A 24,424-nucleotide genomic window follows, 5' to 3' on the forward strand; every position below is an offset into this window, starting at 1 on the left:
CACTCCGGAAAGGAATATTCGGATAGAATGGGGCCTGCCAAAACTAGGCCGTAACAGCTGTAAGATTAAACTTCTGTTCATCCTCTAATTCCTTATGTACTTTGTACTTCTATATGTAAACCATGTTGGCAAAATAACATAGTCTGCCATGGACACCTGTGCTTTGGTTCTTTCTTTCTTTTACTTTTCTTCTTCTCTTTTGTCACTTTTGCTATGAATTAAATTAATGAATTCAACGGGATACACCGTCTGCAAGTAGTTTGGTTCAGCATATTATCCTCCATTTTCTAATTATATATATATATATATATATATATATATATATATATATATATATATATATATATATATATATATATGTATGTATGTATATACCCCTTTATGTCTATAACCATATATATATTAACATATATACGTGTGTATATGTGTGTGCATTTATATATATGTACATATGGTATATAGAATATATATCTATATTTATATATATATAAATATAAATATATATAAATATATATACATTTATATACATTTATGTATGTGTGTGGGTGTGTATAAATATACACATGTATGTGTGTGTGTGGATGTATGTGTTGTTGCTGCGTTGTGTGCCTGTGTGTGTGTATGAATATTTGTGTGTGTGTGTGCCTGTGTGTGTGTATGAATATTTGTGTGTGTGTGTGTCTGTGTATTTTTGCTCTTTTGTGCTTCATTTTTTATTATATGTGTATATGCTGTTTGTGTGTATGTTACAGAGATAAATAGGACATTTTAGTGGTGCGATGAAACTACGAAAGAAAGACACAGAGACAGACAGACAAACATACAGACAGAGAGGGTAGAAAGAAAGAATGAAAAGAGAAAAGGATGAACGGGAGCGGGAAACTGTATTGAACGAAAGAAACTAATTGAAATAAATAAATGAATGAATAAATAAATAAATAATGAAAGAGGAAAGGAGAGAGGAAGGAAAAGGGTCTAGAGGAAGGAGAAGGGTCTAGAGAAAGGGTAATGACAGACTCTGTAAGGGAAAAGCTAATAAAGAAGGATTTAAGGTAAGGAAGGAAAATAAAACGACTTAAAATAAGAAAGAGAGAAAAGGATAAAAAGGAGTATAAAACACAGCAACAGCAATAGTCGTCGTCGTCGTCGTGGTGGTGGTGGTGGTGGTGGTGGTGGTGGTGGTGGTGGTGGCGGCGGCGGCGGCGGCGGCGGCGGCGGCGGCGGCGGCGGCGGCGGTGTATCCGGGACGAAAAATAAAGCAATAAATAAGACAGTTGGAAGAAATTGTAATGTTGGTGGCGGGAGTGGAGTTGAAAGTGGCGGTGGCGGTGTGGAGGGGGGGGCGGTTGCGGTTGACGGTTGTAGTGGCGGCGATGACGGTGATAATGATTATGGTGATGATGATGATTGTGATAGCGATCGCGGAGAGAAAAGATGATGATGATGAAGAAGAAATAGAAGAAAAACAACAACTACAAGAACAACAATAGCAAAGGAGAGGAAAAAGAAAAAAAAAATCGTCCAGAAGAAGAAAAGAAAAGTAGGAAATGAAGAAAAACAAAAAAAATCAATAGGGAAGAAAGTAGGTGGAAAAGAAGGAGGAGGAGAAAGAGAAGAAGAAAAAGTTCTTCAAAGCAAAAAATATACGCGATTGTAGAAAATAATAATAATAATAATAATAATAATAATCCCTTCTTAGTAAGAATAAATAAATAACATATTCAAAGGGACTCGGGATGAAACATGGATAAAAAATATTTAAAAATTCCATGAAGAAAGTGAGGTAATGTGAGTGTTTTTTTTTTTCGACTGGTAAATGTGTAAAGAATTCACTGAATGGAGAGAAATGTCGACTGAATAGGAGAAAGTATTATTTAAACAAGAACCTGAAAGAAGAAAGCAAAATTAAACAGGAAATAGAAACTGAACCCGGAACCACAGGAACTCATATATATTGTACTAAGTTTCACCACTTAGAATAAATTTTCATTAAAACTTCTCATATATGTGTGTGTGTGTAAGGGTGTGTGTTCGTATATCTGTGTGAATATATATGTATATGGATATACATATATATGTACATATATACATGTATATATATATATATATATATATATATATATATATATATTCTTTTATTATCTTACCTTTGAGGCATTTGACAGTGGCCATCCTATAACACCATCTTAAAAGAAATTGATCCCAGGACTTATTCTTTGTAAGCCTAGGACTTATTCTATTTGTCTATTTTTGCCGGGGGACATAAACACTTCACCCTTGGTTGTCAAGCGATGGCCGGTGGACAAGCACAGAGACATATGTGTGTGTGTGTGTGTGTGTGTACACACATACGACGGTTTTCTATTCAAATGCACTTACAAGGCTTTGATTGGCCCGAGGCTCTTGTAGAAACACGTCCGACACAGTGGCACTGAACCCTGAACCACGTTGTTGGGGAGCAAGCTTCTTACCACACAATCATATATGTTGCTTTCCAGACATTTGGTGGAGCATAATTGTTAATCCACTGTCGCTATAACACTTTAATTTTTCACTATTAGGTCAAATATTTCTTAAATAAACCCCCAAAGTATTTGGTAAATATGAATCTGATAACACCAAGTAACCTTCACTTCGCTAGAAATCGGACGTGAAATCATGGCGGAATTGTAGTTATTGCAAAAAATATTTAAAACTAGAAATAGATTATTAGCATACATTTGAACAGATAATGCATAATGAAATAGTTTTTCACTCGATGGAATTGCATGCATGTATGTACACTTACATATATGCATGTATGTACATTTGTTTATATACATGTTCATGTACACAAACGCCCCTAGAAAAACATTTATACACGAAACCCTATCTAATTACCTTGTTGATTCTGTTACAACGTTTACGAAACAGCTGTGTTTCTGACTTGTAATTCGTTTATTTTCTCTACTCTTGTGTTATATTATTCTTTTTTTTTTAATAAAAGAACAAGTTTTACATGTCACATATTGTCTCGTATGCATATGAATGCCAAAAATTCGATGCAGTCACCAACATATAGTTATGCACATGTTAACTTACTCATATATTCATGAATTCCTCTGATTCCAACAAACATGCCTTTTGTCATATTGTTAAGTATCTGCAAGAATTCTGCGAAGAGGAATCTGATTGAATCACAAAGAATCGGTTACTTGACTGTTCGGTAAAGATGAGTGCAAGGAATGAATGCTGCATGTGGGGATGGAAGTGACTGGTGGTAGAAAAACACAAGTTAGATCTCTATAAAAAACACTTGAGAGTAGAAGAGATGTTTTTTAAAACAAATTTAAGAGGCCACATCTAATATTTAATGTATGTCTGGTGTGCGTATGTGGCTGTGCATATGTGCGTGTGTGTGTGTATGTATGTTTTTGTGTATATGTCTCCCTCTCTCTCACCCTCTGTGTAAGTATATATATATATACACACATGCATATATGTATAAATGTAAATATATATGCATGTATACACACGTCCAGTAATACTATCTGTATCACGTCCTCGCGTTGCTGTTTTTTGTTGTTTTTCTTGTTTGAACTCATATATATATATATATATATATATATATATATATATATATATATATGATACAAAAAAGTATAAGGTAAGAATTGCAGAATATAATAACGAACGGAAATGGGCAAAATAAAAGGATGATTCGTCGTTGAAGGCGATGTGATGGCGAGGCGATGATGAAAAGTTCCTAGCTTTAAGGATATCGTGAAAGGGCTGGTAAGTGGCCTAACCTTCCGAGTTCTTTTACAGGACCACTACAATAAATGTGTGTATCTGAGAGGGGAATGTGTTGAATAAAATCATAATTTACTGATCCTCTATTATTTTCTTTTACACAAAACTGGGATCTTTTCAGCACCCCCTCGTATGCTGGAGTCTAGATGATGGCATATGGGTAGTAGAGTAGTATGGGCTGTAGTGTTGAGTTAATGGTGGTCTAGTATAGAAAACTGTGCAGTATAAATAACGGTGTAGTCGAGATGGGATTCTTTGGCAGGTGGTTTAATATGGAGGGGTGGTTTGTTATAGTAAGAAGGGTATTGTTAGGTGGTTAATGGTGATTTGTGGATGGTGTAGTATGACTGGTTACGCTGTGTGGTTGCGGTCGATGTACGCATATAAGGGGTTGGATGTGTGTAGGAGGAAGGACGTAAAATGACGGCTGCGTAATAAACGTCAGAATGATGAGTTAAAATATCAAAAAGAACCAGTAACGAGGATATAAAATACATGAGGAAATGAAGGACAGAGAGAGGAGAAACAGCCACAACAGCAACAAGACGAATAAAGACCACAGCAAGTAGAGCAGCAACAGTAACAATAGTAACTATCACAAGAGAAACAGCGGTATGAGTAGTATCTATAACATGGATGAAAGCTATAGCGACAGCAACGACAACGAGAAGAATGCATCGATAAAAATTAGAACATTATCAGCGATAACAACAACAACAACAGCAAAATAAATACAAAAATTGTTCGGAGTAATGAAAAGAAATACTCAGAAGGAAAGATGCAAATGAATTAAACAGACAAACAATAAAATAAAAACAAAAACAAATAAAAAAAAACTTATTTTGGAATGAATTAAGACAGATGAATAATGTATAAATTCTCTTGGAATTTCTCTGCAATGGAGAAAGACGGATGGAATCTGGAAGTGAAGGAGGCCATTGAAATGGTTAGATTCTGAAACGGGACCCTTGTGGTGTGGGGACTGGGGAGGTTAGTGAAATGTATGAATGAGTGTGAGTGTGTATGGGTATATGTGTGTTGGAGGGGGGGGGGGGCAATACTACAAAAATATTTGTGGTTTTTGTTTATCGTCCCAACTCGGCTTTCTCTGCTTGAAAAGTACGTTGATCAAAGGTGATAGTCGTGAACATCCTTGTTAAATGGAGACAAGATGAGTGTGTGTGTATATGTGTGTGTGTATCTTCCTTTGGCTGTATCATTGCCTGTATTGAGGGCGAGTGCATGTGTGTGTGTTTCCTTGTCGTTTGCGGTATATTTGTGGTAAATAAAACGTGAATGTGACGAAAATTGTGTTTGACGAGAAAATGAGACACAAGACTATTGCTGTTGTTGTACAGAAGCTAGTTTAGCTCCAAACAAGAAATCATAAGAACGACTGAAAAAATGTCATATTTGATAATCTTCGCTCATATATCACACGATAACATGATGGTTAGTTTTTTTGCTTTCTCGTTAGTGAGCAGGGAAACGAGGACTTACACAAACTCGCGCACAGAAGTGGAGCTTTCTGTTACAGTTGAGTTTTTTTGCTGGAGTTAGACATTGTTGGGAAAATATTTGAAAAACTGTACAAAGCTGTGTGGTAAGAAGCTTGCTTACGAACCACATGGTTCCGGGTTCAGTCCCACTGCTTGGCACCTTGGGCAAGTGTCTTCTACTATAGCATCGGGCCGACCAATGTCTTGTGAGTGGATTTGGTATATATGTGTGTGTGTGTGTGTGTGATCGTGGGTCTGTTGTCCCCCGCCCCAACATTGCGTGGCAACTGATGCTGGTGTGTTTACGTCCCCGTAACTTAGCGGTTCGGCAAAAAGAGACCGATAGAATAAGTACTAGGCTTACAAAGAATAAGTCCTGAGGTCGACTTGCTCGACTAAATGCGGTGCTCCAGCATGGCCGCAGTCAAATGACTGAAACAAGTAAAAGAGTAGGTCACTCAGCAAAAAACTGAACCCTCATACGCCGTCGTCTTCGATGGAAGAGTCTGTCATCATATTTTCGCTCGTATTTACCCTACTAAATTTCATTCGAAACATATTGCTTAAACCGACTGTACGATGGAAGACATTTCTCCAACGTACCAGTGTAATTCTTCCGAAGTGAATTTCTTCAGCACTAATCTGATTCTTCGCTTTGTTGCAGAGAAGAATTTTACCATCTTTACACAGTTTTAAAAGAACTGTATTAATCATGTTTTTTTGTTATCTTTTCCTTATTTTTTTTTTAAATTCTAATTTTCCTTTCTACTCAAAACAACTGCCAATGCCTGCATTACAACGAATTTGCTTGTCTGCATAACGAAATTTATTTGAATTGTGAGTATTTTCTCACCGAGTAGTTATTTCTTTAATGTTGGTCATGAATTGGAAGCAATGATGATACGATAGAGGAACACCAAAAATACCTGCGTGTTTGGCTCTGTGTATGTGTGCGTGTTTCTGAGTATATACGAATATGCATACACACGTGAATGTGTGTTTATATATATATATATATATATATATATACACTTATATATGTGGGGTTGCGCGTGCGTGTGTATATGCATGTAATATGTGAATGGAGCGAGATAGAGGGCAAACAATACGCTATAAGGAGAAAAATAAGGATATAATGGGAATGAACAGCGTAAGAGTGAAGGAGAGAAAGAGAGAAACCGAGACAGGGAGAGAGAAAAAGGAAGAAGGTAGGAAGAGGGTAATGTGCGGAAAAACAACAGAATGAAGGGCGAAAGAGCGTAATTTTCATTTTAAAAGAAAAAATGTGTGAGGGCGAAGAAGATTTGTAGTTAATGAAAAATAATAGAGTATGGGGATAAAGAGATGATAATACACCAGGGGAAATAAATAAGGAATGGAAGAGAGAGTGAGAGAGAAAGAGAGGGAAAGAGAGTGACCGAGAAAGAAAGATTTCGAGCGGCAACGAGATAAAGTGAACGAGTGAAAAATGTAAACGAAAATACGAATAGAAAAAAAAAGGAGAGAGAAATTGGAATAATATCAGCGAGTTCTTTCTTTTTGTCTTCCTCTTCTTTTTTTTTTCTTTTTCTATAAAACAAGACATTGTTATCGTTTTGAATTTGCATAGAGTGAAATGATGAAAATTGTAGTTATTTGATTGAAAGAGATAAACATATACAGTTTGCTATTCATGTTTATGTATGCGTGTACGTTAACATACACACGCATATATTAGTGGAGATATATATATATATATATATATATATATATATATATATATACATATATATGTGTGTGTGTGTGTGTGTGTGTGCATATACATATACACATATATTGTTTATGTGTGTAAGGGAGCGTGTATATATATATATATATATATATATATATATAAATGTATATGTATATATATATTTTCATTAAATTTATCAGAATATATAATATGCATGAAAAATAAATATATCCAAAAGTAGAGAAGAAAAAATACTTTGGAGCAATTATAATAAAACATCGCCATTTAGACAATATTCCAAAAAGGGAATAAAAATTTATATTTCTATAAAGACAGGCACACATATAAAATATACGAAAGAATACGCAATGATAATAATAATAATAATAATAATAATAATAATAATAAATGATGATGACGATGATGATGATATACAAGTCGAAAATAAAAGCGAATTAAATGCAGATAAAGTCTTTAAATAAAAATGCTATTGACACAAATGCATACGCCATGGCAGCGATGCGAAACTGGACAAAAAATAATGATAATAATAATAAGGAATACATAAATAGATAAATAAACCATAAACAACGTATGAGTCTTAGGAAGAAAGAATTCAAGGCATGAAAGCGAATTACAGATAATGATTTTGAAGAAATTATGTTGAACGTGAGAGAAGAAAAGAGAAAGCGAAAGAGAGAGAGAGAGAAACTGAGGATCGCTAAAAAGAGAAGAAATACAAAAGAAACTGAAGTGTGTATGAGAGACCGCTGTAAAATTTATGGAACCTCTGATGCCTTGAAAGTAGTCTTTGCTTCCTGATTCAATTGCCTAATTTGAATTTTAAAAAATATATAATGATGACTATAAAACGGAAACAAATAGAAAATCGTAAAAAAAAATAGCAAGTAGTAAAAGACAAATAGAATATATTAAGTTAACAGTAAGGATGACATGGAATATGTGTTTGGGTGGCCTCTGAATTTTTCTTTTCCTTATATATATATTTATTTTAACATATATCTTTCCTTCTCTCTAGTTTTTGTCTCTGTAATTATTTATATTTTGTGTTCAGTTGCATTGTTTCTTATTTTATTTTTTTTATCAATTTACAATTGTTGTTATTATTTCGTTTATTGTTGCTGTTTTTTCTGTTCGTTGTTTTTGGTTTTGTGTGTTTTGTTATTGACGTTTATTATGGCTATTATTGTTGGCGTTGTTTCGTTCGTGTCACTGTTGTTATTTTTAGTGATTGTAATATTGAAAAAATAATGAAATATCATTGTTTGCTTCTTTTTTTTTTTTCTAATATATTTTCTTGTTATATTTTCATTTCAAATCTAGCTGAGATGACTTATCTTCGTTACAGAAACAGAAACGACCAGCATATGATAACATGTTGTCTCTCTGTTTCTTTGTCTTTCTGTCTTAATACTTACTAACTTCCTATAATTTCAAGAGTCATTCTGGCTTTCTTACTGATTAGTTATCTCACTGCATATCTAGTCATTCTTCATTATCTTTATGATTGCCTAGCTATCTCTCAGTATCTGCCTTTCTTACAAACCCATCAACATTTGCTTGCAAAGTTTTGGTCTATCTCCATCTCTGTCTATTCTTGTGAATCCATCTCTCTGTCTATGATACAAACATCTATACATGCATAGATACATACATACATACATACATATACTTGTCGATCTGAAACATTCCAGGTCAGTGTCTGCGATGAAGTTGTTGATTTAAGTGAATCAGCGGTTTCTTCTTACATCACTATGGGATTCTACTCCAGTTGATAAAGACATCTTTCAGCAGCATTCCTTTTCATTTAAGGTCATATTCCTACTTGATTTCGGATTCTTGCATGGGAAACCTTTTCAATTCGCAGATATACGACTGGAAAAGAAGCTACAGTAAGAAATCACAAATCCAGCTTTCTGCCTATTGCTAAGCCTTCTGCTGAGTAGGGCTCATATGGACAAAAATAAGTTCATTTCTGTATTAGTCTCTTGTGTAACTATCGTACGTATTTTTGTTACAACACACGTACATTAATAATAATGGATATATACAGTAATAGCGTTGGTGGCGCTGGCGCTGGTGATGGTGGTAGTGGTATTGAAAGCAGTCTTCTTGCTTATGTTTTTAGAATTTTTATCGATTCATTCATTTATTTATTTAATTATATATTTATTGCTTCTAGCCAGCTTTGATCAAACCGAGTTATGACCAAAATGTATTCCAATTGTGTTTTGTGCACAGATTTGGTTATATCGTACCAACGATGATTGACCTGCCATTTTTGTTTTATGAGAACAATAGATGATTTGAGGATCATTTGAGTGTTGCTGGTAGCTTTTCTAGTGACCATTTAAGGTTTTTCTCGTTGTCTTAGTGCGATTAATAGGTAGAAGTTTTATTGAGAATGGGAATTATCTCGTTTTATGTTGCTTGACGTAATGTTTGTGCTGTAGTTTCTGCCGTTTGTCAGGTTAAATCGAGCAAGATTTTGATCAAAAGGGATTCAGCATTGACTAGGGAAGAGTTTTGTTTATCTAAAGCTATATTCATTAATGTGCACTTGTACTTTCTTTTTTTAAAACATTAACACATAAACTTTTGTGATTTAAGGGGAATTTGCTGGTCTAACTAGCGTATAAGTGTTGCTGTAGGATCAACGATATAACTTGTCAATCGCCATGCTAGACACTTCTGAATTACTATGACGTCAATGGCCTTATTGATTTCTGCAATACAACACCCCAAAATTGCACATAAGTTTGTAAACTGAATACCTACCTCTACTTCATCTTCACGAAAGAAAACCACCTAGTATCTAATTTCTAATTTCAGGAAATAATAATTAATGTATATAAGGTTTAAATTTCACATCTGACTCTAAGATTAATAATATAAATTTGTATATCAGCTTAACGTGAACCAGCAACGGACTGTTTGAAAACCTGTAATTAACAGCGTTTCTTTTCACGTTATTGTTCGCGTTACTGTTTAGAAATGTATGGCATAACAAGCTAATTAAAATAAAGACGAAGTTATTTAGTGTCAAACTCATGAATATTTATAACCAGAGCCTTTACACACAAAAGAAGGTTTTTTTAATTTTTTTTTTACTTATGAGTTTGAATGTCGTTCCACTGGCAATGGAAATCCTTCTCACGACGCACACGTGAAAATATAGGTTACTCATAGAAGTCGTCCACGCTATCTTACAAATGTTTGACAAATTTCACTAAGAGAATACACTTGCTACGTTGGCGTTAATTTATTTAATTCAGGAAGGATTAAAAAGCTTTTAGAAAAAGTTAAACATGGAAAACAAGAATAGATTATTAGCCATTAATCAACGTTGTTTTTCATCACATTACTTATTTCAAGTTAGCTATTTAATACAGTCAATAGTGAATATGTTAACACTAATTTAAATACCTATCTACTCATTTAGCTAGCTATCTGTTTCATTACATAATTATTCGTAGTTAACATTTAATACTGCCTGTATTATATTAATACTAAGCTATCTCTTTTCTTGTCGTCTATCTAATCTATCTATCTATCTATCTATCTATCTATCTATTTGTCTGTCTGTCTGTCTATCTATTTGTCTTTTCTGTTTGTCTATCTGTCCATCTATTTATCTTTTCTGTTTGTCTGTCTGTCTATCTATTTATCTTTTCTGTTTGTCTGTCTGTCTATCTATTTATCTTTTCTGTTTGTCTGTCTGTCTATCTATTTATCTTTTCTGTTTGTCTGTCTGTCTATCTATTTATCTTTTCTGTTTGTCTGTCTGTCTATCTATTTATATTTTCTGTTTGTCTGTCTGTCTATCTATTTATCTTTTCTGTTTGTCTGTCTGTCTATCTATTTATCTTTTCTGTTTGTCTGTCTGTCTATCTATTTATCTGTTCTGTTTGTCTGTCCGTCTATCTATTTATCTTTTCTATCTATCTGTTTGCATATCTATTTATCTATCTATTTGTCTGTCAGTCTGTCTATTTGTTCATCTCTTTATCTGTCAATCTCTGACTACTTGTGAGTAGCCTCCTCGGTGTTTTATTCAGGTAATGCAGTTCTGTCTTGGTTCACTTAAAATATAACCAGTGATGTCTTTCAACAAAATATTTATTATATGTTATCTTTTTATGTAAGGAATACGTTCTTCAGGTCAGTAGGTACATTGAATTCCTCACCATTGTGAAGGGAACTCGGTATGTATTGTCTGATAGCATATATGTATGTACTGAATCAATAGATTGTGCAAAAAGTCCTGGTTTGTGAGCAGATGTCGCCGTCGTTCGGATGGTGTTATCTCATAGTTTCCCTTTTCGTCGGAGATACACTCAGCCGTTGCGCAATTACCAAGAATATTATTCTAGCAGCTAAAATATATCGTAAGGTATTCACTAATCTATACTGTTCGGTAATTGTGGCCGGCAATGTGTCAGCACTAGCATTCTAACGAGACTTAGAGTTGTACGACATTGGCGACGCTCTTTTAGCAGAAGTCAAGTAAACGACTTTCAGCTCGCGGAACATGGATAACCTTCAGAAATGTCTTCTTTCAGAGTGCTACTGTCTTTATTGTCGTTAGAATATAAACTATGCAGGCAGCATACAGCTGGATATTTTCAAGATGAGAGCAGAGCAACGTAACATTTCTCACGACCGAAGTCAGTCTCCTGTAATTGGCAACAGGTAAAAGTTAGTGGGGCACTTACCGCATGAAGGACATGAAGAACATGGACATATACAGCTGTTAGTTGAATCCACAAGGAAAAATATTTCACCAGCTTCCTTTCGCAGAAAGGGTAAGCGACTATCTTGTGCTAATTACAAATGAGATTGTATGGTAAAAAAAAACTAAAGAAACTCGCCCATCCCTCGTCATATTTATATAATCCACTTGGGAAGGCAGCATATGAAAGTGGTATGATGCGCATCCTTCAGTAAATTAGTTGAAATATTGATGGGAATAGGGAAAATATAATGGATAAATACATCTATGCTCTGACCCGTGGGGCAGATAACACACCTGTCACAAGGTACTTGCTTATGGTAAACCTTAATTTGTGAGGCTTCCTCAGTTTCACCAGAAACTTGTCCTTTCATAAGGATACTGTCTTTCACTTCTTTTGTATCGTATTGTATTCTATGGCAGTTGAATATTTTAGAAATCGATTCGATGTAAAGCTTTATTGTATTTGTAATTTGTGACGACCTTCATCATCTGTCGCCCTTGTGTCTAATAAAGAGATGAAAATAATTATCACTGCAATTATCGAAAAATTATTATTATCATTATTATTATTATTATTATTATTATTATTATTGTCATCGTCATCATCAACATCATCATCGTCGTCATCATCGTCGTTGCCATCGTCATCGTCGTCATCATCATCATTACTATAACATGCTTTCGTTACTGTAAAGATTCACATAGCCCAAATTAGATATCCCCCTCCCATCACTCTCATTTCTCTACCTCTCGCATGCAATATCTTTCTTTCTGTTCCCCAATCATTCCCTCTCTCTCTCTCTCTCTCCCCCTCTCTCTCTCTCTTTCTCTGTCTCGCTTTCCTTTTTTTTCTTTCTTTTTTTCTTTATCTCTCTCTGTCTCTAGGATTACTTGCTAACTAGCTGCCTCACGGACTGGCTGGCTCACTGGCTCACTGTCTCAATGGCTCACTGGCTGGCTGGTTCACTGTCTCAATGGCTCACTGGCTGGCTGGTTCACTGGCTGGCTAGCTGGCTGGCCCACTGGCTGGCTGGTTCACTGGCTACCATTACTGCGGCATTGGTGGCATTGTGTCATATGCTTTAAGCAAGTTGTTAATTACCGGCTGCTTATAACAATGGACCGCAATAACCTTGTTTCGTTGTATTACAAATAGCCAATTAATATTTACTAATGCAGATTCCACTGATATTATTGCTGGATTCCCAGTCTCTTTCAATTAGACTTTTCATTTACTCTCTGAATTTTAATTCTTCATTTAATACTTAATTAAAAACGTTTGCTTTCCATAGTTACACAAACATGTATTAATCTACACAGTCTCAGGATATACGGAGAGCGAACGAAAGATAGAAGAGAAATAAAAGGATACAAAAGAAGAAGCGAGTGTGTGTTTGAACGAGATGCTCATATGCTTCCTTAATTACATATAAAATCATTCACACATACATATACGAACATGAACACACACACATAAACGTGCATAGATATGCAGAAACACACGGTCACACACTCATAGAGAGACATATGCAAATAACTACATATTCGTGCCTGTATGGGCTTGCAGCTGTGTATATATTCAGAATTATTGCTTGCAATCATACGCAGAGACAAAAGCACAGGTATACACATACATACATACATACATATATATATATTCACGGCAGCTTTCGTCCTAATTTTGGGACTGCCATGTTGGCTTGGCGATAACTATTAATATATATATATATATATATATATATATATATGTATATATGTATGTATATATGTATGTATATATGTATATATGTATATGTATATATATATGTATATATATATATATAAATATATGCATATATGCCTAAATATGTATTAATATAAATGCATATTTATATTTACGTAAAATTATATATATGTGTGTATGTATATATATTTATAAGTATTTATATATAGAGAGAGAGAGAGAGGGAGAGAGAGAGCGGGAGAGAGAGAGATATGAACATATGGATGTGTACCTACATACACATACATATATATATATATATATATATATATATATATATATATGTATATATATATATATATGTATGTATGTGTGTATATAGCTGTATGAACCTATATATTTATATATTTGTATGTATGTGTGTATATAGCTGTATGAACCTATATATTTATATTTAGGCATATAAATATCTATATACATGAGGGGGCGTAGTATAAATATTTTCACGTATTTATGTGCGTGTTTGTGTGTGTATATATGTATGCATATATATATATATATATATATATATATATATATATATACACACATACATATCTTTGAATATATATATATGCATACTGGTATACATGCGTACACATACACACACACCTAGATGTGTGTGTGTATATGCCATGTATGTTTGCATGAACATATACAAATGCATGCTTCGCTCATACACACAAGCGTATCTGACTGTCGCTGCTCTGCACGTGTTTAATTTTCCTAATTTTCTTCTCATTCCATCTTTTCAATCGAGGTCATTATTATTGTTGTTGTAATGGTTTTGGTAGTATGTTGATGTTATTCTTTTATTCGGTATGAAGATCACGGTATAAAATTAACGCACACGCACATATACATGTGCATATATATATGTGTGGGTGTGTGCCTGTCTGTGTATATATATATATATATATATATATATATATATATACATAGATTCATACACACAAACATATATATATATATACATATGAACACACACATTCAAGTATATATATATATATTAATGTACATATGTACATATATACATAAACACACACACACGCACATATATATATATTTGGTATATGAGTCTCTGTGTGTGTACAAATTCATTAATTACGCACCCATATACATACACACATTCGTATGTGTATATATGCATGTTTGTATGTGTGTATATATTAATACGTGTATGAGTATTCATGTTGTACGCTTCTACGTGTGTCTGTGCTGAGAGAAGAGAGAGGGTGAGAGTGAAAACGAAAGTGAAAGTGAGAACTACCGTGTTTGAAAAAGAATATTTCCGGGCTATGAATTTATAAAATGAAACAACATAACCTCCATAATTTCTTACATTAGTTTTCGTCTTCCTTTCTACGTTACCGCGTCACTACAACCACAGCACCACTACGACATGACAACTTACATCATTACACACCACCATGCAATACGGTACACCACACCGCCCTATTTGTATTCGTATTTCCTAACGAATTTCGACAGATAGTGGTAAATGCACAAGCGATAAGAGAAGTCAATTAATGTTGATAATGCAATAGCTTAATTCTCTTGGCCTTCTCATTGATAAGCGCTGTTTTGTCGTCTTTATTTCCTTCATTAATGTTTAGGCGAGCATAATAATCAGCATTAATTATTAGTTGCCTGCATAGTGAAAGGCCATCAGATGGCTTTAGTCATCGCGCTTGTACGTGCGCATTTTAAGAAAGCGGGTTCCGGTTTCGATTCTCATCAAGGGATTTGTCCCTATTGAATCTGATCAATACTCATTGTTGCTTAAAACCTTTGCTTTATACAGAAGCGATACGAAAGATGTGTAACTAATTAAAAATAAACATTATTATTGTTAGGAATTAATGATTGCTTATTATATCGAATTACTTACGCTTATTATGTGAAATTAATCAATATGCTGCATCAGTAATTGAGAGTTAAATTGTTATTCTTAACGGTAATAAATCGTGATTACATATACATATATACATGCATGCATCTATATATGTATATATTTCTCTGTGTGTGTGTGTGTGTGTGTGTGTGTGTGTGTGTGTGTGTGTGTGTGTGTGTGTTTGTATGTGTATATAAACTCGTGCACAAGCGTTCAGATGTATACTTACGTACATAACTATAGACATACGACAATAATATGGTTCACTCCCCTTTGATAATATACGAAAATAAAATGATAAATGCTTCGCTCCCTTTTCTCTTTATATGTTACAACCAACGTAGGCAAGTAATTGTTGTCTCTTTTAGATAAGCATTTCCCATCGAAATATAATTACAGGACGATTTTTAATGGCTGATAAAAAATATACAGCTGCTGTCTCAATATGGATAAAATTGTCACTCGTAAATCTCACCAAGATTCCACCTTCTGATGCAATTGTCACGACTCTGAAGCTTGCCCATTTTACTACGTGTGTATGATAAATTCTCTCATATATGAGGTAGCACTTAAAGAATTACAGAATTTGTGCCTAAATCGATAAACATTATTTTCTAGCAGCAAATATGTTATTATTCGCTATGGATAGCATTATATCATATTGGTTCAAAATTTTGGCTCATGTCCTGCATGTGTGAAGAAGGGTTAAGCCGATTACATCGGCACCACTGCTCGTCTGGTTATTATTTTATCGATTCGCAAGGTTAAAAGACAAAATCGACCACGGCGGAATTTGAACTCAGAACTTGAAGACGGACTAAAATCTGCTAGGTATTTTTGCTTGGCAGGTCGCCGCCCTGTAGCATAATATTAATTTCAAATTTTGTCACAGATTTACTTTTGAAGATATTTGGATATCAATAGGTTGGATGGGTTTGTGGGGATTTAAGAATTGTCCAGTTATATTTGTGGCAATATTCTCGCTGAAATTTGACGTCTTTTATTTCTAGTTGTATTTAACTCAATTCAACAATATTTCTTTGAAGCTATTATTGTGTAGTATTTTATAATAGTATATGGTGAGCTATGAAACGCAATAGACATAGACTAAGTGTATGTCGAGTAGTGTAGCAAATAGCGTAACCAATGTCTTGTCGTAGGTGAAGGAGCCTTTGTGTATAGCATGGATCGTTTTATTTGGATTTCGAGATAACTATCAATATGGAGGTTTGTATAATTATCCAGAGGCTTAATTTCATATTTAATTTAAGTTCTTGCTTATACATGTTATATCCATTTCTATTGTGTATTAGCCAATTGTCCTTGTATAATCCTACGGGAGCGTCTAATGCTTATCTGTATCTTACTAAAATGTGCGGATCAACGAGAGGACGCTATCTCTGCTCCATGAATACTATCCATGGATATGCGAAAGTATTCTTCAGCATTGTTCATCATATGTAGGAGTTATTCTAATTCTACAACGATTTTCCCAATACTAGTATTTATGTGATTAACAGACTATGTTATAATAGCATCCCAGTCTCAAGGGCAAGATGATTCATACAAAACGGACTTCCTTGACGAAGAACTATAGTTGATGTGTCGTTAAAATTAAACCCTTTAATAGTAGCGCATCTACATTTCCTTTCACTCAAATTAGAGGCTCAACTTCTATCTGTAATTTCTATAATGTGTATTACGTTTTATCAAACAACGTACATTTCATCAACGCTGAGTTTTATTCTATATTTATGATACTGAGTAAACATTAGTTAAAGGGCATTCAGTATGTGTGGATATAGGCGTTCTTAATATTCGTATGTTTAAATTGCGGATCGAAGGCAGTTTTGCCTGGTCGTGAACTATTTTGAAAGTTTCAGGGATATATTGTTTTATGAGCTTAAAATACACAGGTAGAAGATTGACGATCATATGTTTTCTACTTGCACATATATCTCATTTATCGGCTCAAAAATCTGATTGGCTTTTTTGGAAAGAGTTGAATAGCAACTTAGTTTCTTATTGAACATATTGGGTCACATTTTTGATTTAAGATTCTTGCTTTCATTATATGTCTTTTATCGAATTTAGTGGCGAGTCAGATAAGATGTACGTATATATAAGTATACATTACTTTTTATGAACGAGTACAGTAACATTTCTTAATGTTTTCATTGCAACCAAAAAGTCATAAGGAGAAATTTCTGAAAAAGAATCCGAAAACCATCTACATTCGGTCTCAATCTACATAACTATAGACACCTTTGAAAACAAGACAGGCAATCGGTAAATTGACCTGGTCAGTGGCTCCCCGTTTTCTGTTCTGCCTGGAGAAAGCTGCTAAGAAGATGTAGAAACAAACGTTCACTCCTCAATTCTATGAAATACGATCGAAGAGTTAAATTGAACGATTTTCAAAATAAGTCGATTGTGATGGAATTTATATAAAGAAGTACATTTCTATAAAGAAAAGTACACTCTTCCACTATCTCCGATATAAACGATCTGCGTAAATTCATAAAAAAAACTTATGGCTAATTTTGCAAAATACACGCAGAAACCTATACTCTTTTACTCTTTTACTCTTTTACTTGTTTCAGTCATTTGACTGCGGCCATGCTGGAGCACCGCCTTTAGTCGAACAAATCGACCCCAGGACTTATTCTTTGTAAGCCTAGTACTTATTCTATTGGTCTCTTTTGCCGAACCGCTAAGTTACGGGGACGTAAACACACCAGCATCGGTTGTCAAGCGATGGTGGGAGGACAAACACACACACAAACACACATACACACATATATATATATATATATATATATATATATATATATATATATATATCTATACATATATACGATGGACTTCTTTCAGTTTCCGTCTACCAAATCGACTCACAAGGCTTTGGTCGGCCCGAGGCTATAGTAGAAGACACTTGCCCAAGGTGCCACGCAGTGGGACTGAACCAGAACCATGTGGTCGGTAAGCAAGCTACCTACCACACAGCCACTCCTGCGCCTATATATATATATATATATATATATATATATATATATATATATATATATATATATATATATATATATATATATATAACTATTCATATACGAATATGTGTGTGTATATACTTACCTACCTACAAAAATACTTACACACATACATACATTACTTATATAAATATATAAATAAAGTCCATGGTTGTTCACTTATTTAGGTGTTGAAATATCTATATCTATATACTTACATATATCTGATATCTGTTTTCCTTAAGGATATGATCGTTCTCTTTTTTTCCTTTTACTAAACATAGATTTTTATTTTTATTTTATTTTTCCACGTCAGATGTTTGTTCTTGCGAATAATTCTTAATGTATATAATATGATATATTATTTATACACTTCCTGCTTTGTATCTTCGAATTTCTTTCCGACCGGAGACTAAATAACATTGATGCTATCGCCTAACATACAACTTTTGCCCACATATGCCGCCTCCAATTTACGCAGGGGAAATTACATTTCCCTCCAACTACAGTGTAGTGTTCATGGGCATATGATACAATCACAAAGTCAAAGAAATATTTGCCACAAATAAAGATACATACGCCTACAAAACAATTAATAGATATTCACACTTACTCATACAAAAACACACCGGCAGATATGCCTATATGTGTATGTATATCATTTATATTATTATATGTATGTATCTATATATATATATATATATATATATATTATACATATAGACATACATATATATATACATGTGTACGCACATCACACACACACACGTCCACATACATACGTACACACCGACACATACAAAGAGACACACACGTATATATATATATATATATATATATATATATGTATATATATATATTACTATTATTAATTGAAAAAGTTCGTTTTGCTCAAGTCGTATCAAAACTGCTTTATATAATGGTTTCAAATTTTGACACAAGGATAGCAAATCTTTGGGGGAGGTATGTATGTATTTATGTATGTATAGAGACAGAGAGAGAAGGAGAGAGAGGATAGATAGATAATGCAGATATATATATATATATATATATATATATATATATATATATACGTATATATATTTATATGTATATATACATATATATATATATTTATATGTATATATACACTTCTCTGTATATAACCGTGTATATTAGTGCTTTGGGTATAAGCGACCCTCTATGCGATCCATTCACATCTTCCTCTTTCCTCTTCTTTAGAGTCTATAACATATCCACCGTCCAGAGATATCAATAACTGCTTTATATGTCGTCATATAGCTTGGATTATGTAGTATCGCCGGTAGCTTGATTTACGTAATATATATCAGGTATTTTATCTCCTCACACCTAAATGCACGCATACATACATATTTGCATGTGTGTGAGTGTATGTGCGCGTGTGTGTGTGCGGACGTGCGTGTCTATATATATATACATTTTAGAGTTTGGCTTGTAGATCTGGTATACATATATAAGTATGTATCTATAAGTATATATATATATATATATATATATATATATATATGCATGTCATGTACGTATGCATGTATGTTTTTATCTGCGTATTATGCATGAATGTGAGTTGGTAATACTTTGTCTTTCAAATATTTTATATTGCAGACATGACTGTGTTGGAAAGACATCGTATTGTATTGTTATAACAACTAATTAGGTGTTGGGACTCTGTAGCCGGGTGGATACCAATTGTCTGTAGTGTTAGTATCATTTGTAAATGTATTAGGAAATAAAAAGAAAAAGACAAGAGAAAACGGAAATACAACAAATGCCAACGTGGAGAAGAAATAAGAGGGGAAGAGTAAAAATTGAAAAGAGTTAAAGTGAAATAGGAAAGGGAATGGCTGGCTTAGCACGTCGAGATAGGAAGGAAGGAAGGAAGGAAGGAAGGAAGGAAGGAATGGAAATGTTTATATGCCAACACAATGTGGCAGTCCTATAAAGTACGAGATTACTGTTGTTTTAGCCTCAGGAAGGCATCTTTTCCAGCTGGCTATCGACAAACAGTTTGTGTTCGTATAGCATTTGCTATACGCTCCCATCTATCTCTAGTCTTACGTGAAACTCACAGACCGAGGTTTCTGAATGTTAACCTTCCTCAGTGTGAGACAACAACAAGCTAGTGACGAAAGCTCTCTCCACTTGCAAATACTATATATAAAATAGAATAATAGATTTTTTCTGGAATCAGTTGTACTAAGACTTTGTAAAAGGAAAGTTTCTGACGCCTAATTGCATGAATAATCTCAGTTAATCATGAATTTTCAACCCACTGCATGGCATCTGTTTTATGGTATTTAATTTTTATTCAGTATGCAGGACGACCTCTAAGTTATTCTATCGCTGCCATGTTGTGTTGTTGCGTTTGTGTCGGTGTGTGTGAGAGAGAGAGAGAGAGAGAGAGAGAGAGAGAGATAGAGAGGGGGAGAGCGAGTTTATGTGTGTGTTTGTCCTCGAGTGTTTGTGCTTGTGTTTGAGTGTTGCTGTTACTCTTTGAATGAATGCTTAAATATATATATATAGATAGATAGATAGACAGACAGATCTATGTATGCGTGTAGATATATGCATAAATATATATCTGTGTGTATATATATATTTATATATATATATATATATGCATGCATATTAATGTTTCTCTGTGTGTGTGTGGTGTGAGCCTGCATTTATTCATTTATTTATGTATATAAAGGGAAAATAGGCAGAGAAAATAATGAAGATAAAAAATATGGATGGCAAAAAAATGAGATGAGTATAAAGAAAAAAAAATGCAAACATTTTTTTTTATTATTTTTTATATTTTCTGTTTCCTACTAAAATGTTTATGCACAAAGAGCAGAGCCCAACACCTCTAACGTTTAGTACGAAAGATGTCGTCAATTAATTTACTACGTAATCACACATAAACATTTATAGGCACGTTGTCACCGGCAAAATATTGATGAGACGGCCGCTGTTTTTAAAACTGGGCTCCATTGTTTGTCCTTTGAAATTGTCGCCTTTTATTCTGTCGTCATCTCCTACCAATTATTAGACAAAAGAAAAGAAAGCAGACGAGAATGAAACGGGTGGACAGCGGAAAAGTATATGAGATATTTTTGCTTTTCATTTTTTTTTTCTGTTATTCTTCGCACATTTTAATAGTAATGCTTTGTTATTTTATATTTTATATATATATATATATATATATATATATATATATATGTGTGTGTGTGTGTATAAAATTACCTTCCCAGATATGTATTGACAGGACAGTAGTGTTTCCTCGTGAAAAAAAAAATACAAAAATCATAAAAATATTATTGTATTGTACCTTAATTGCCTTTAGTCTCTTCTGTTGTGAAAAAAAAAAGTTTGTTGCTACACACTAACGAGTATAATCAATGAATTGTCACAGAAAAAAAAATCATAAATATTTTTTTTTTTTTTCAATTCGATCGTATTATTAATATGGGTGGATTTGCAGTTAATACCAATAACAAGTACAACAACAAAGAAAGGACCGTAATAATAGTAATAGCAATAGTATTTTTTTATTCATATCATAACTATAAAAATAATAATAATGATAATATTCACAATAATAATAATAATAATAATAATAATAATAATAATAATAATAATTTATGATAATAATACTAATACTAATAATAGCAATGATAATAGTCGTAATAATAATAGTAATAGTAGTAAAAATGATTAAATGATATTACTAATAATAAAAGAAACGAAATGATGAAAACCAACTGGTTCTTTATGCGTGTATATATATATATATATATATATACGTGTGTGTGTGTGTGTGTGTCTGTGTGTCTATGTATATATATATCTATATGTATATATATATATATGTGTGTGGATATATATATATATATATATATATATATATATATACATATATATATGTATAAATACATACATACATACATACATGTATATATATATATATACATGCATAAATATTTATACGTGTATATATATATATATGTGTGTGTATATATATATATATATATATATATATATATATATATATATACATATATAAGTTCAAAAAGGAAAAAGACAAGAAAACAACAACAAAAACAACGTGAGGACGTGTTACAGATTATGTTACTAGACGCTCGGGAAAGGAAATAGAGAGAATATTTATATGTGTGTGTGTATATATATATATATATATATATATATATATATATATATATATATATATATACATATATATATATATACTGAATGGTTTATTTTGAACTATAAAACGAATCTACCTCAACTCTAACTATAAGCTGTCCTCTATGCTGTTTCTCCCTGTAGTGGTGGTGCTAGCGCCTTTTGACTTGTTGGTGGCTTTATTTTTGCGCTTTATTCTTTGTTGTCATAGCACGGGTGCGGCAGTGAAAAGTTTTCTCTTAAAAACGAACACTAACTTCTCACATAACTGTCCAATAAAAGCTACGATTTCCCACATAAACAGAGCCATACACACTCAGGCTCATGCACGTACACACGATATATATATATATATATATATATATATGTATATATACATATATATATATAAGTGTGCATCTCTGTATGTACTAATATATAAACGTAAGGGTGTGTGTATATCCATGTATATAAGTATGTATATATAAATGTATATATATCAATACATATATATATGTATGTATAACTATATATATGTATATACATATATAGATATATACACTTTTACTTGTTTCAGTTATTTGACTACGGCCGTGCTGGAGCACCGCCTTTAGTCGAGCAAATCGACCCCGGGACTTATTCTTTGTGAGCCTTGTACTTATTTTATCGGTCTCTTTTGCCGAACCACTAAGTCACGGGGACGTAAACACACCAGCGTCAGTTGTTAAGCGATGTTGGGAGGGTACAAACATAGACACACACATGCATATATAAATATATATATATATATATACATACGTACAACCGGTTTCTTTCAGATTCCGTCTACCAATTCCAATCACAAGGCTTTGGTCGTCCCGATGCTTTAGTAGAAGACACTTGCCCATGGAGCCACGCAGGAGAACTGAAATTTTGTATGCATAACACTTGGAACTTCAGAAAGGTCTGCACATAACCATCTGTCATTTCTTCTGTTAACTTTTTGATCTTGTCGAAGTTTTTCTCGTTTGAGAAAAGCCAAATCAAATCTTGTTCTGCTGGATTTTTGAGTTTGTTTAAGAGCCTTTTAGACCTGATGTAGTGATTTTCTTTTGCTCTTCTGACAATCTTACCTTTTCTTATCATAAAAGGCTTATATCTGATGTCTTCGTGGACAATATTTCTCAGACATGGAAATACATTGCAATCGACCCCAAGGACTTTTCGGGATTGTAATCAATGGTCTGATGAACCTTCTGGATAAACTCAGGTGTTCTGATGATTTCCGGACGTTTAGAATGCTTTTTTATGCTTTGATACTGGTGATACGTTTCCATCTTTAGTATCTAGCTCTTTACAAACTTTGTAGACGAATGATCTGGTAACTTTTAAAACTCGAGATATTTCTAAATCACTATGTTCAGCCTTTATAAGCACAATAACAGAATGCCTCTTCATTTCTTGAGTAAGCTGAGGGTCTGCTATTACTATTTTCTAACACAAAGCTTATACAGAGGTAGCAAAAAGTGCAGCACTGACCAAAAAATGGTATGTCCTGTCCTCAAATACCTTACGCACCCTGTATCTGTATATATATATATATATATATATATATATATATATATACGCAGATGATGTAGTGCCTTACTGCGAAATCATAGATCAGTTACAGATAACTGAGCCGGACCAAAATTGTTACACAAGGACAGATGGAAACTGCCAACGGTGAAATCGGGGAGGTAAAGAAGGACGTCTACTTAGGGCTTAAAGTTAATATGCTCCGAGGCACGGATGCCGAAATCTAAGGGAGAGTAAAAGCAAAGTAAAGGGCGTTTACTCCACTAAAAATAGAATATGCT

General features: G+C 33.5%; 1 long non-coding RNA gene across 1 annotated transcript in view; it reads left to right on the top strand.

The window, feature by feature from the left end:
* Positions 1–24,165, top strand: part of LOC128250469 (uncharacterized) — an 88,393-nt gene extending 64,228 nt beyond the window's left edge. Inside the window, exon 3 of the long non-coding RNA XR_008266484.2 lies at positions 23,405–24,165. This is a non-coding gene — a long non-coding RNA (uncharacterized LOC128250469). The remainder of the gene's footprint in view (positions 1–23,404) is intronic.
* Positions 24,166–24,424: the final 259 nt, after the last annotated feature.

Source organism: Octopus bimaculoides, chromosome 21 (genome assembly GCF_046866305.1).
Source record: "Octopus bimaculoides isolate indiv1 chromosome 21, ASM4686630v1, whole genome shotgun sequence".
Lineage (NCBI taxonomy): Eukaryota > Metazoa > Mollusca > Cephalopoda > Octopoda > Octopodidae > Octopus > Octopus bimaculoides.